The sequence below is a fragment of the Ambystoma mexicanum genome, chromosome 1p (genome assembly GCF_040938575.1).
Source record: "Ambystoma mexicanum isolate Mex_15411 chromosome 1p, UKY_AmexF1_1, whole genome shotgun sequence".
NCBI classification, from domain to species: domain Eukaryota; kingdom Metazoa; phylum Chordata; class Amphibia; order Caudata; family Ambystomatidae; genus Ambystoma; species Ambystoma mexicanum.
Genome location: NC_090921.1, coordinates 825893819 through 825907908, shown reverse-complemented (window position 1 = coordinate 825907908; position 14090 = coordinate 825893819). Strand labels below are relative to the sequence as shown.

Below are 14090 nucleotides of genomic sequence, written 5' to 3'. Positions count from 1 at the left end.
GTGCAAATACTCGGACAAGAGAGATAACTCCTGAGGCTTTCTTAACAATTTATTTTTCTCAGTATGTTTACTGATATGAAGCAGATCACTCCTGAGGTTTGCTTCACAATTCTTATTCTCAATGCAATTAGGAATGAGGGAGATCACTCCTGAGGTTTGCTTCACAATTCTTTTTCTCAATGCAATTACTGGGATAAGGGAGATCACTCCTGAGGCTTGCTTCACAGTTCTTATTCTCAATGCAAATACTGGGACAAGAGAGATCACTCCTGAGGCTTTTTTAACATTTTATTTTCTCAGTATGTTTACTGATACAAAGCAGATCACTCCTGAGGTTTGCTTCACAATTCCACAATTCATATTCTCAATGCAATTACTGGGATAAGGATGATCACTCCAGAGTCTTGCTTCACAATTCTTATTCTCAATGCAATTACTGGGATGAGGGAGATCACTACAGAGGCTTGCTTCACAATTCTTATTCTCAATGCATTACTGGGCTGAGAGAGATCACTTCAGAGGCTTGCTTTACATGCCCCCACCACCTTAACGGGTTTCCCGTAACTTCTGTTACCTTTACTTTGGTCGGAGTGTGTCACTGGTTCTTCCTGGGGTGTGGGCTTCTAGACTCCAAGTGAACGCTTGTTCGGTTTTGCTCTTCTCTCTCCGTAGTCCCTCTGTGTCTCTGCTGGCTTTTCAGGGCAGGCAGTATCAGCTCAGCTGTGGGACCATTTGGGCCACCTCCTTGAGGTCATGCCACCGTCTCCTGGATTTCAGCTTTTAGTTCAGTTTGCTCTCAGTTGGCCTTAGAAGGTCTCTGCTGGTCTGCCGCTGGCATCTTCCCAATGTCTGGGTTGCTCCTTCAACAACCCATCTTATCTCTCAGTTTGAATCACCCTGGACCAGGCTTCACACCTGTTTCTCCTTTAACCAAGTCCTTCTTTACTTTTTATCTTGTTAAGCTTGGACCTCCCCAGTGGAGTGTCATAGCCTGTCGTCTGGCTCATTTGTGTACTCCTTGTGCCTTTTAGGGGCCATTCAGTCCCAGTATATTTCACATGAGTGTTTTGCATGACTATGTGAATGTTCTTCTTCTTCTCAGTAGCTTCATAATACAAATCCTATTCAAACTGAAGGTTCATATTGATGGTATCTAATCTTACAGGAAGAAGAGAAGGAGTATCACAATAGCATACAGTAGTACCGTCAGCCTGAATCTCGACAGATCTTAAGGGTTTCACAGTTTTTAGGCCATGAGGGTGAGTGTGTTCCATCATGGAACAAGGTTCCTTGTCCACATAGGGGGAGTCTCTCACTGTGAGGTCCTCCCGCTTTTTACCACCCCAAGGGGGACTATCGGGTAACAGCCTTGCCTCCCCAGCCTCACAGGGAAGGGCTTCCTTCTGGGGAGAAGTGACGAGATCCCATGAATCGTCACAGCTGTCAGAGACATATGCTGGGTCGAGTGAGGATGCCTGACTGGCCAAGTGCAAGCCTCTAAAGATGCTGTGTCTGCTGCCCAGGCCTATGCTGGGGCCCAGGAGGAAGCATGATTGACTCAAGAGCAGGACAATGCTGGTTCTCGGGAGGACTACACTGGGAACAGGGAGGATGCCTGAATGTCTTGAGACCAAACGTCCAGGCACAGCAAGGCTACTTGCAATGCTGCCTGTGCCTTCTCTGCAGTGGTGCACCATGTGGCCTCTGCATCTGTCCTCTCTACCACTGGATTGTGGAGGCCAGCCTGCAAAATAGTCAGTCACAGGCTGCTATCACTGACATGCTGAACTGCCAGGAGCAGTCCCTTACCCTGATCCATGAGTTTGTGGGTAGGGAATTAACTTCTTCTTTACCTGCCCCCCGACCCTTAGCACAGCAGTTACCTGCTACCTGGTCTACAACAGCCCAGTGCCTGCACCATCGGTGGGTTCTCTGCCCACCAACACCAATTAGACAAGGCCCACCAGAGAAGCAGCCATGGCAGGGCAGGTGATCCACCTTCACACATCCTCTTTTTTTGAACTTTCCCTTTCCAAATTTGTCACGTACTTGAGTTTGTAGTACTGATATTAGATTTATTTTGAATCCTTTTGTTTTCTGTTCTTTTTGGACCTCTACCTGAACTCCTCATCCCAAGCACCTTGGCTGGAACTATTTATACATTGACTGTGAACTTTTGGTGGGTAATTTCCTCGGATGTACAGTTCACCCCGTTTCTACACAGCACAGGCTGCAACTATTTTCTACCCTTCGTTATTTGCAAAATTAATTCTGTTGCCTACATGTGTTGGGTGCCATAACTTTGAGAGGTAATCTGATGCAGGGGTGCTGAGTAGGGGTGTGATAAGTGCAATCTTTCGCAACGACCCTGCCAGATTGGTGTAGAGAGTGGAAGCGATTCTTCAGTGCACCAAAGGTCCTTCCAATGATGAAGCGAGTATGGGTGAGGGCATTGTTATAGAATTTCTTTAGCTGATTACCTGGATTCCCCACTGGCTTTAGCAGCCAGGGGTGGATGGGTATGCAACATCACCTAGGGAGAGCAATGGATGGGTTAGATGCTTGTGGCTTCAAGAGCATTGCGATAGATTGCCATTTGGCAAGTGTGTAGAGGCCCTGGCTTTTTATTTTGATTAAATTACTAAAATGATACAAGTAATTCAATTTCTGGAAGGGTAATCTGCCAGTCAGATTCCCCTTTCATAAGATCCATGCCAAAGCCTAGTGTGTAACTGTGCCCTGCTGCATCAGTATCCTGATCTGCAGCACCTGCTCTACCAGTGGCAGACAGCAGGTTCAGAGGACACAAGTGCCCATTTGACAGCTACAGTGATAGCCAAGTCTCTGCAGTAAAGGGTCTGCAGTTAAGACATGTACCTTGTTCCAAAATCCTATAATTATGATGTTTCTGTCCTGGTGGCAGATACATCTTTAAATGCAAGCTATAACTGAGTTATTATATGGCGGATGGTGTTTCTCATAATTATTACAGCTACAGCAATTTGATATCACATGTGTCAGCCCTGTGAGCCCAGCTCATCTATGAAAGGATAATATGTCTTCTCCCCAGACAAGCTGGCCTTGCTACTGCTAGCATGACTGTAGCATCAGGAATCATCTCTTTGTTTCTTTGTGAGGGCAGGTAATACCCCCTCAATGGAGATAGCCACTCCACAGGAAGCTGTCCTGGGATCAGGAATAAATGGACACACCTATTCACAACAGGATTAGCCTCACACCAGGATTCTACATAGATGAAGTCCTTTGATTCTAATGAGAATGGAATGGATGAGGCTAGTGTAGACAGAGGGAGCTCTTTACAGCTGGAGAAATTTCTCCATCTTGTTTCTCTCTGCCTCCATCTTTCCTTCCTATTTCCTCCACTTCCTTTAGCTCAAAGCACTTTGAGTGTGACGTCAGAAAGCAAAGTCCACTTGATCTAAGAACATGAATTGAACCCCTAATGCAGGTTAGCTTTAGTCCAATCAGCTATGGGCTTTTTCCTTTAAAATAAGGAGTCCTCCAGTCTTTCTTTGATTCACGTTTGGACAAAAACTTACAGAAGAATTTATTGGGCATCTGTTAGGAGAGTTGATCTCTCCAAAGTCCTCCACCAGGGAGTTGAATACTGAGTGTCTAAGAGAGAGGTGAGCGTTGTCTCCTAATCATTACAAGGGACCATTGCTGCTGCTGCTGTTGGGTCAAGACCTGCCTCTCTGCCAGCCACAATGGTATCCATGTCCTCGTCTTGTTGATGGACACCTGCAGTTGTGGACCAGCCTCCCCTGTGTGTGCTAGCATGAAAAGAAGGACTGAATCCTCACCTTAAGTGCCTGGATTAGGAGTCATGGCAAGACCCAAGGATCTATGATCCCTGTGATTTCACCATCAAACCCTTATGAACCATGATTCAAGTCTGTTTGACCATATCAAACCATTCGTTCCCTTCAGAACTGCCTTTGGTACTCACCCGCTCTTCGAAACGTTGAAACGCTGAAACGCTTTTTCAAACCTGTTCCCCACTGCACCACACTTGCCAAGCGCATTGTTGTTCCAGCATGAACTTGAAGCTCATTATTGCACCCACCACTTTGAACTGCCTCCTCCAACTGCCTGGGAGATCCTTCAAACTGTGACCTTCTAACACTGTGCTGGAGCATCTCGATAAAAACTGTGCATCCAGTCACCAGCCTCTTCGCTGTCGAATTAACAACGGTGGCCCTCATGATCCGCACTTCTCTGGGCACCGACTTTGAAGTGCATGAGCTCCTGTTCGACCTCTGCTTGACATCCACTCCCCATCTAGAACAACGCGACTGCTGTACTTGAACCCCTGAACTGCACTTTCAAGCATGTTCGCCACTGCAATGCACCAGCTGAGCACGCCATTGCCTCTCCTTGAACTACAAGCTCTTTATTGTATCTTCTGGCTTTCATCTGCTACTCGACCCTCCAGCATCAATGTTGTTGATCTTCATCGCTAGCCGAAATGACCCTGGTGTACCATTGAACCTCAATCCATGAATGCTGAATGAAATTGCTCAAACTGGACTGTTCATTCAGTGATCAGACTCTTCAACTTCAAATCAGCTGTCAAACCCACACTAGTGTACCTTATGATCCACACTTCTTCACCCATCACCTTCGAAACACACCAAGCTCCTGTTAGACCCCTGCTTGACACCGTTCCCCATCTAGAACAACGAGACTGCTGCACTCGAACCTCATTTAGATGAACAAACAGCACCAAGGATCCTGGATTGATGTTGAACCGTCAAGAACTGCAGATGTTTTTTTGACTGCTAATTGCCTCCTTGGAGCGTTTCGGCTCTATAGACTGGTTAGGTCACCTTTAATCCCTTTTTGCACCAGAACATATCCTTTTACAAAAATGTACAAACTAAATGTCTATCACCCCTGATTATTTACTTGGAGTGCTAGATATTTCTGGCTGTACAAATTATGTGTTCTTTCGACAGGGGTAGGTTTTGTGTAGTGTTTTCTACTTAGGTATTTTTGCAGATGGTGTGTTTCATAAAAATATATCTATTTTCATATAGAACATTGATTGGTCATTCACTTTGTTTTGGGCTGCTGTACTATTGCTGTTCGGGTTGCTACAGAATCACAGTCACACCCCTTTTGAGAGTACAGCTTTCCCTCAGCCCACATTACCACAAAAGACAAAGGAGGCATATCTCTTAAATGGGCCTGTTTTGTCTTTATGCTTGGGATCACTCTTGGTTTATAGCAGTTTGAGGATGGAGTATTCACTCTAGTGACTACTTACCTTTTAACTCCTACAGGGCAGACATCATTTAGTCACAAGTATGCTGGGTGGTGCAAGATTGGCAAGCTTAAGGTGCCTATTCTTCTCATGACTCAGTGTCAGCCAGGTGACAGACATACAGGAAGGAGGGCACTGTGGATGTTGTCCATGTGTATACCCATGATGTGTGCATACTGTTCGTATGTGTTATGTTAGATTGTCCAATGAGGCATACCCGCTCTAGCCCACCTTGGAATATACTTAGTAGTAGCTACCTACCTGAATGCATGTATTTCTAATTTGATTGTACAGGACCCGAGCCTGTTACTGAATAACTACTTAGTTCACCCTATGCGATTACGCTTTTAATCTAGCTGAACTGCCTGTTATGTTCTCTTGCACAAAGTACTCTTTGTTTTCTATGCAGGTAACTGTATTTAAAGACTAGCGCAATTTGCCAACATGCTCCTGCCCCCAATATCCTTTCACCCTCATCAGCCTCCTCTCCCTAACTCATTTGCATTAACATTGCCCATCACACTTTATCTTACCTTCTACTCAGTGTCCGCATTCAATTACACCACGGACCTGCTACCGCTCTCTCACCATCACAATACCATAACCAGGCCTACCACCTCTCACCACACCAATCCATACTTTAATAACCCTGCCCTATGGCTCCAACACTTTGCCTCCAGACCCACTCCGAACCAACAATGCCCTCTTACCATGAGAAACACCAGACTGGGTTCAAGACTCACTCATGCCTCTCACCACCATGCGACACCCTTTCGACATAATAAATACGCTCAGACTATCGCTAGGACCTTCCCCTTGCCACTCTCACCGACCTTCCAAACTAACCTCCCTGATGCAAAAATCATCAAGGGAGCTTTAATTAATTTCAGATCCCTTACAGCCCACGCACTAGAAGTGGCAGACCTCATCCTAACCCACGACCTTGACTTCATGGCCATCACTGGAACCTGGCTTCATGCGGCCTCGGGGCCATTACTCTCATTTGCCATCCCTACAGGTTACAACATTATCAGACACGATCACAATACTAATCACTCCAAAGGTGGTGGCATTTCCATCATCCATAAAAACTCTCTAAACTTCCGCCTCTCCTCTGTGCACCAAATCTCTTCTATGGAAGCGCTAACAGCCAAATTAGCCCTCACCCCAACCCCTCTATTACATTTCATTTACTTTACCGACCACCAGGGCCACTATCCACCTTTGCTGAAGACCTCTCCAACATCCTCACAGACAACACCAAAACCAACTCCCAAATTACTATACTAGGCGACTTTAACCTTGGTCTCACCGACCCTAATGACACTGCTGCCTTGACGATCGACAACATGCTCATGAACACAGGCTTTACGCAGCACATTAACCTACCCACACACTCCAAGGGCAGAATCCTTGATTGGTTAGCTGATGACCTCAATTGCTCGATCAATGTCATATCCAACCAACCCTGTTCGTGGACTGACCACAGCTTAATTACCTTTAAGATCCTCGTCAAATCTATAAGTTCCACTCCAACTGTCGCACCTGCTATTGCCACATGAAATAAGCGCAACATAACCTGTGACAGACTTCTTCCTCTCATCCTACCAGTCCTTAACGATCAGGCACTCACATGCTCTGACCCCACTGCCCTGGTTGACATCTTCAACCACTCGATGCTAAAAGCCCTTGGCCTCATTGCCCCATCTAAACTGAGAAAACCTAAACCTCGAGCTCACCTCAACTCCTGGTTCACACCCCAGCCTACAACTCTGCGCAAAGAAAAACGAATTGCAGAATCACACTGGAAAAGCAACCCTTCTGAAGCTAATAAATCTAGCCTCCTCCTAGCAACCTTAAACTATAAGGAAGCCATACTCCAGGCAAAAAAAGACACTTACAACAAACGCATTGAGCAAGCCAAATCCAACACCAAAGAACTGTTCCGAATCCTAAAAGAACTTGAAACTCCTGTCACTGCACCTGATACTTGCACTAAAGATAGCACGTGGTGCACTAATATCCAAGACGCTCTCCTTGGCAAGATTGCCTCCCTCCAAGTCAAGATTAATAATCAACAAACTAGCCTACAATCCAATTTGCAACCTAACCCGCTCCTGACTATAAACAACTCTATCCCTGATTCCCTGACTCCTTTTAGCTTCTATCCACTCTTTAATACTGAAGTGGAAAATATCCTCTGTAGCCTTAAACCCTCCAATTGCCAAGGGGATCTCTGCCCCGCACCTATCATCAAGGAAGCAGCTCATGAGCTAGCTCCATTCATCACCACTCTCATTAATTCCTCCTTCACGGGGATCGTACCTGACAACCTGAAGGATGCTTGGGTCATCCCGCTCTTGATAAAACCTACATTGGATGCCAGCATGCCTACCAATTATAGGCCCATCACCACAGTCCCGTTTCTACTAAAAATCCTTGACCGAGCCGCCTACTTGATTACCTTGAATCCAATAAACCTTAAGGACTAAGGCAATCTGGGTTTCGACCGCGTCACGGCACCGAAACTGCCCTTATCGATCTTAAAACTCAGATCGAAGACCTAAAAGACAAGGGCAAACTCACTGTACTACTCCTTCTCGGCCTTTCTGCTGCCTTTGATCTCGTCAATCACCAAATACTATGTCAACGCCTCAAATCAGCTGCACACTTTTCCAACAAAGCCACAGCCTGGATTATCTCTTTCCTGGACAATAGATCGATGCGTGTCTCTAGCAGCTGCCTCGCCCTCACCTGTCACCTGCGGTGTGCCACAAGGTTCTTGTGTTTCCCCCACGTTGTATAACGTGTTCACTAAACCTCTATTTGATATCTTGCATTATCTGGGTGTCACATACACCAATTATCCTGACGACACCTAGATACTCATCCCAATCTCAGGAGATTACTCAGCCGACTCGCTCTCCGTGAATGCCACCTACCAAGTCATCCAAGCCTGGATGGCGCAACATGGACTCTGTCTAAATGACGAAAAGACAGAGCTCCTCATTCTTGGCTTGCCCCAAAAACTTACCAAACTTGACCCTGCATTAAAATCCTTCACCATCGATGGCAATACCATCCTGACTGCCAAGGACACCAAAACTCTAGGGATTTATATCGACTCTACCCTATCCTTGGTCAAACAAACTAATGCAGTCTCCTCCGCAGCTGCATATACCTGCAAGCTTATCACAGCCAGCTGCCCTTTCCTCTCCACAACTAATTGTGTTACACTGGCCAGGACTCTTGTGCTGTCTAAAATGGATTATTGTAACGCCCTCTACATGGGCAGCAACCGTTGTAACTTAAACAAGTTACAAATTGTCCAAAACAATGCTATCAGAGCAGCACTTAATATCCCCATGCACCAACATATCTCGGACACCAGACGTAACATACGATGACTCTCAGTCCCACAACGTATCTCACTAAAACACTTGCCCTCACTCACAAATGCCTCTACAACCAAGCACCCCGATACCTTGCCAATAGATTTGCCCTCCACAACTCCAACAGACCATGCAGAACGGCTCAGACCAATTACACGCTTCAACCTACAAAGATCAGGCGAAACCAGCTTCCCAGTAATGGCAGCTAAATTATGGAACACGCTCACCAATACACTAAGAGCAGAGCCTTCCTTCCTTAGATTCAAACACTCGGCCAAAGCGTGGCTGTCTGCCCAAGACCCCCCTTCCCCTGGCCTACCTCCCCCTAGGCACTAACAACCTGCCACACCTTTTTGTATATATGCTTAGCTATGATGTTCACTGTGTAACTGCCTTGTACATATCTGTAACTTTTGTAAATTACAATTGCTCTGTCTGCCTTATCATGTTGTAACTAAGTGATGCGTCCGGTTTCCCTTGGGCCTGGTGCGCTCTATAAATAAATAAAATACAAATGCATGTATAGCCTCAGACCCTGTTGGATTGGCAGGATCTGCCTGTGTCCCATCACATGGTACTGTATTATAACTACAGTGTGTGTACACAGGTGGTGTTGCCCTATGGCCAGTCACCTGGTTCATGTGACCATGGATGTGCTGATAAAAAGATACCATGAACATGTGATGCTGGATATGTGAGCTATACATATGTGCCTGGTATCATAAACCAATCTGATGGGCAGAAGCATGGCCATTAGTGGCATGCTGTGTTTCCTAGCAAGTGATGTGGCTGACATGCAAGGCAGGAGTTGTGCTCCATTTTGCTGTACAGCATTCTATGTCTGGTGTGCACATGTGAACTGTGTTGTTAGATTAATTGAGCTGTAGGGATGGGCATGTTGGTGGTGGAACAGTGCTGGCTTTCATTGGATTTGCGGGGCTTCCCCTGCCCCCTATGCAGGGAATGGGCAGATTTCACCAGGTGCAGTAAGTGGTTTTGCACTACTGGTAGAATTCAACGGAAGGGGGGAAATGGAAATGCCAGGGTGTCAGATGATAAGGAGCATTGGCGTGGATAGTATTTGTTCTGATACTTGCATGGTTGACAGTGCCTGGCAGCCACTTGTGTGCTGATGCCCTCAATCAGTCCCCACGCCTCCCGATTGCCCTGTGTATCCTTTCTAGTCTGAATTGCCTTACCAATATGCATGCATAGTGGGTTATTATTCCATGACATGTAAAGGGGAGTGTGTTTCCATGCACTGGTGTGGTGGTGTGCTATCATGTACGTAGCCAGCAGTCATGGTTGGCATAGCTGTAGGTCCTCCATGATGTGTGGCTGGTAGCTCTGAGGTAGGATCATGGAGTCATGGGTGGAGCAGGGAAATCTGGCACACTTGTGTGTGAAGCGCATGTCTGCATCACAGACCATCCGCACATTGTGTGCTGCATGTCATGTGTCCATTGAAGTAGACATGTGCTGGTGCACTGGGTGGTACAAAAGTCATGTGTGTGCAGCCATGGGCTCAAACCATGCTGAAGAAGCCTGCAATCACATACAACCTAGCCTTCATCTGGGTGAGGACTGTAAGGGCCTGTGGGGAAGGCAATGTGGTGGCACATCCATCTCATCATGGCCGACAGCAACTGTGAAGGGATATGAGAGAAGCATGACTGGGTGAGGCCATGCACCAAGGCCACAGTGTGTTGGAAACTGCCCGTGGCACAGAAATAGAGCATTGTGAGTAGCTTCATTGTGGCGAGATTGAGATGACTGGGTGTCTGTCAGGGTTTATGTTGCACTCAATTTGTGCCCAAAGCTGGTGGAACTGCTGGACAGTGGGATTGTGGCAGCACATCCTGGGCTCTTTAGTTAGGGCCTTCAGGCTCACCTACCCCTCCACCTGTCCTGGTAGTGCTGCTGGGGTGAGCTGGGGCCACACTTGCGACATGACTCATTACTATAAGATAGAGGCTCAGGGTTATGAAAGGTAAGAAATGTACTTCAGAGGAAGTGATGCTTGAGATTTTGGTCCCCAAGCATCCATTTCACCTTCCATAATATCCTGATTGTGAGACTGGGAGCCAGCTCAAACCTCACTCTAACTTTCACAGATGCTCTGATGAGGGGGGCCAGCTAGGGCTTGCGCCTGTCAAGGCAATCTTGATGGGCGACTGATGCTTTACACACTTAGCTGACGTCTTAATCATCATGGTGCTCAAACATATCAATATGCATTTCAGCTTCGGACCTTGCACGCGATATTGATATTGATATTTTATTTTGATCGTGCTCGTACACAAGTGTTTCAGAGCACGATAAGGCAAGGGAAGGGAACAGGGGAGAACAAAACAAAAATCTTACTAGGCCCAGTGACATTGAGAACGCGCAAGTGCATGGGAGAGGGGGAGGGGAAAAGTGCATGGAAGGGGGAGAAGTGGAAAGTGCGTAGCAAAGGAGAAACAGATAAATAGTAATAAATAAATAAATAATAAAGACAATAAACAGTGGTAGTGCAGCTAGCAAGTGGCAAGTGCTGGGTTTAAGGCAACAGGCATGGCAGGTCTGATAAGTGCTGGAAGAAAAAGGAGGATGGGAGGCTGTATGGGTACAGATACAGACCCCATTGCAAGGGGTGGCCTGGAGTCAGTGCAGGAGGGTGGCAGGGTGAGCAGAGCAGTTACCAGGGCCCGGAGGACAGAGGGTGGCCAGGTGCACGGTACCAAGAGAGAAAAGATCAGCAGGGCAGAGGGGGAGCAAAGGCAGAAGCAAAGAGGAAGACCTTGAGGTGCTTCCGGAACAGGAGATAGTTCTCCTCAAGTTTTAGAGTGGCAGGGAGGCTGTTCCAGAGGGATAAAAACAATTCTCAAAGAAATGTGAAAACGTCACACACATGGTGCTACGGTGAATACACAAACTGTATGCACTATAGTGAAATTGTTTCCCAATTCAGGTTCAATTGCTAGATAGTCTGCTGTACTCGTTTGAAAAAAATAGTTTATGCTTTGCTTGAAAAGTAGCCCTTTGGGTCCAAGATAGCAATTAGAAGGGAAAAAAGGAGGGTGTACGCCATCTTAACCGACTTAAAATACTCACAATATCAGGGGGCCATCGCAGCACCAGGAGCAAGCACATCTCAAGACCGGAATCCAAGAAATGCAAGACAGAGAACACGGCCCGCTCTCTGGAAAAACATGCCGACTAGCATCAAGCTGGACCCCTCTCTCCTGCACTTAAGAAGGCACTGTTTAGACCCTGCTCTTCAACGGATACTTCCACAGCCTCTGACATGTCAATGAAATGGGCAGTACATTCCCACCATCTGTCGCAGCTGCACTCCTCCCAGGACTTACAAATTGGTCTACTGCTGTTGGGAGACATGGTATCTTCCCGGGTGTTGTCTTGGTCACGTGGGGAACCACGTGACCAAGTTAATAAAGAGAACGAGCCGCTTCCGGCTCGGCAGTCGAGACCCAACTGACTCTGCGTGTGTGTGTGTTTGGGGGCACCATGCGGGTGCCCCAGCACGTGTGCTGGGCCCAAGGATGGGGCCCAGCTCCAGGACGGTGCCCCTGCCGGGCAACGCCGTCCGGACTGTGCCCCTGCCGGGCAACGCCGTCCCTGTGTGTCGCCCTGCCCCTCTGAGTCGGGCCAGGATGGCGACCCCGGCCTGGGTGCCCCCAGAGCCGCGGCCGCGGTAAGACGGTTGCCATCCGGCCCATGTGTGGAGCTCCGGTGTCCCAGGAGCCGGTGGGGTGAACCCCCACCCCTTGTACTTGCAGCGTGAGCGCTGCCTATGTGTGCCTGGTCGGCTGCCACCTGACCATAACCTGGGGCTGCCCGGTGGACCGGAGCAGCCCCCAACCATGGCGACGAGGCGAGGGGCCCCGCGTGCCCCGAAGAAGATATGGTGCGGGCCCATCTCCATCTTCCCGGGTGTTGTCTTGGTCACGTGGGGAACCACGTGACCAAGTTAATAAAGAGAACAAGCCGCTTCCGGCTCGGCAGTCGAGACCCAACTGACTCCGCGTGTGTGTGTGTTTGGGGGCACCATGCGGGTGCCCCACCACGTGTGCTGGGCCCAAGAATGGGTCCCAGCTCCAGGACGGTGCCCCTGCCGGGCAACGCCGTCCGGACGGTTCCCCTGCCGGGCAACGCCATCCCTGTGTGTCACCCTGGCCCTGTGAGTCGGGCCAGGATGGCGACCCCGGCCTGGGTGCCCCCAGAGCCGGGGCCGCGGTAAGCCGGTTGCCATCCGGCCCATGTGTGGAGCTCCGGTGTCCCCGGAGCCGGTGGGGTGAACCCCCACCCCTTGTACTTTCAGCGTGAGCGCTGCCTATGTGTGCCTGGTCGGCTGCCACCTGACCATAACCTGGGGCTGCCCGGTGGACCGGAGCAGCCCCCAACACTGCTCTAGAGTTATGTCTGCTTTGCACATTTTCCCAATGCACATCCACAAACACCCAAGCACAACCCCATGCCCTTATATGTAGATCGCACCTTTTATTTGAGTGCCCTTTCTGTTTGGGGAGCCACACCATTGTGTTTAGGGTCCTGCTCCCCCCCCCCCCTACGTGCCCCTTCCTCTCTCCTAGAGCCCTCGGACCTCTTTGCCATCAGAGTTTTCTTATGCAGGTGGAAGATTTACAATGCCCAGGACACCTGCTGCAGCTCTTAATAAGGGTCTGGCAATTGGCTAGTTAACACGTGAGTGAAGCGTGATGGGACATTTACATCTGAAAGGAAGCAGGATAGTTCCAGTAATTGTGCAAATGTATGTCTTATTTTAAGAAAAAGTGAGTTAAAAAGAAAAACGCTTTTTGTAAAACTTAGAGTTTAACCAAGATGTCTGACATTTTTACACACAAAAAAAGATTAGCTTTCCTTTTTTTTTTCTTTTTTTTTTTCAGGGGACAGCGCGAAGGCAGTCCCCCACTACCAGAAATAATGCAGTCGAGTATCCCGCCTTTGGGGACATCGCAGGGGTCAGCAAATCCGATGTGCAATGGATGAACCTCACCCTGGGAGATCTGCCTTGGTGATCACAGATGCTCCCCTGCCAGGTAAGTATAAGATTAGCTTTTCTTGAGAAAACATAGTTCTTAAGTTTCCCGTGGCCATACGTGAGAAGTTCACCTATCCTTTTGGAGTTCTGGGACTAGTAGTTTTCCTCAATTTCAAATGGAAAATAAAAAAAACGAAAAGTCCCAGAATTAAAAATGTAAGAAACATGACTGGATGGCCAGGGAAAACTTGAGAGCTCTGTGAATATTCATATTTTTACTGCACTATGCATAACAGCAATATGTATGTTTGCACTAAACAATTAATATAATGTGTAACATAGTGATTTGAAACATAGGAGACTTTTCGTGAAATTGTGGTGGGTCATTTTCATTCCCATGTTAATT

At 47.8% G+C, this 14090-nt stretch overlaps 1 non-coding gene across 1 annotated transcript; it reads right to left on the bottom strand.

Moving 5' to 3' along the window:
* Positions 1–13586: 13586 nt before the first annotated feature.
* Positions 13587–13750, bottom strand: LOC138462087 (U1 spliceosomal RNA). Its single transcript, XR_011264695.1, has one exon. It is a non-coding gene; the product is annotated as a U1 spliceosomal RNA (small nuclear RNA).
* Between the last annotated feature and the right edge of the window lie 340 nt (positions 13751–14090).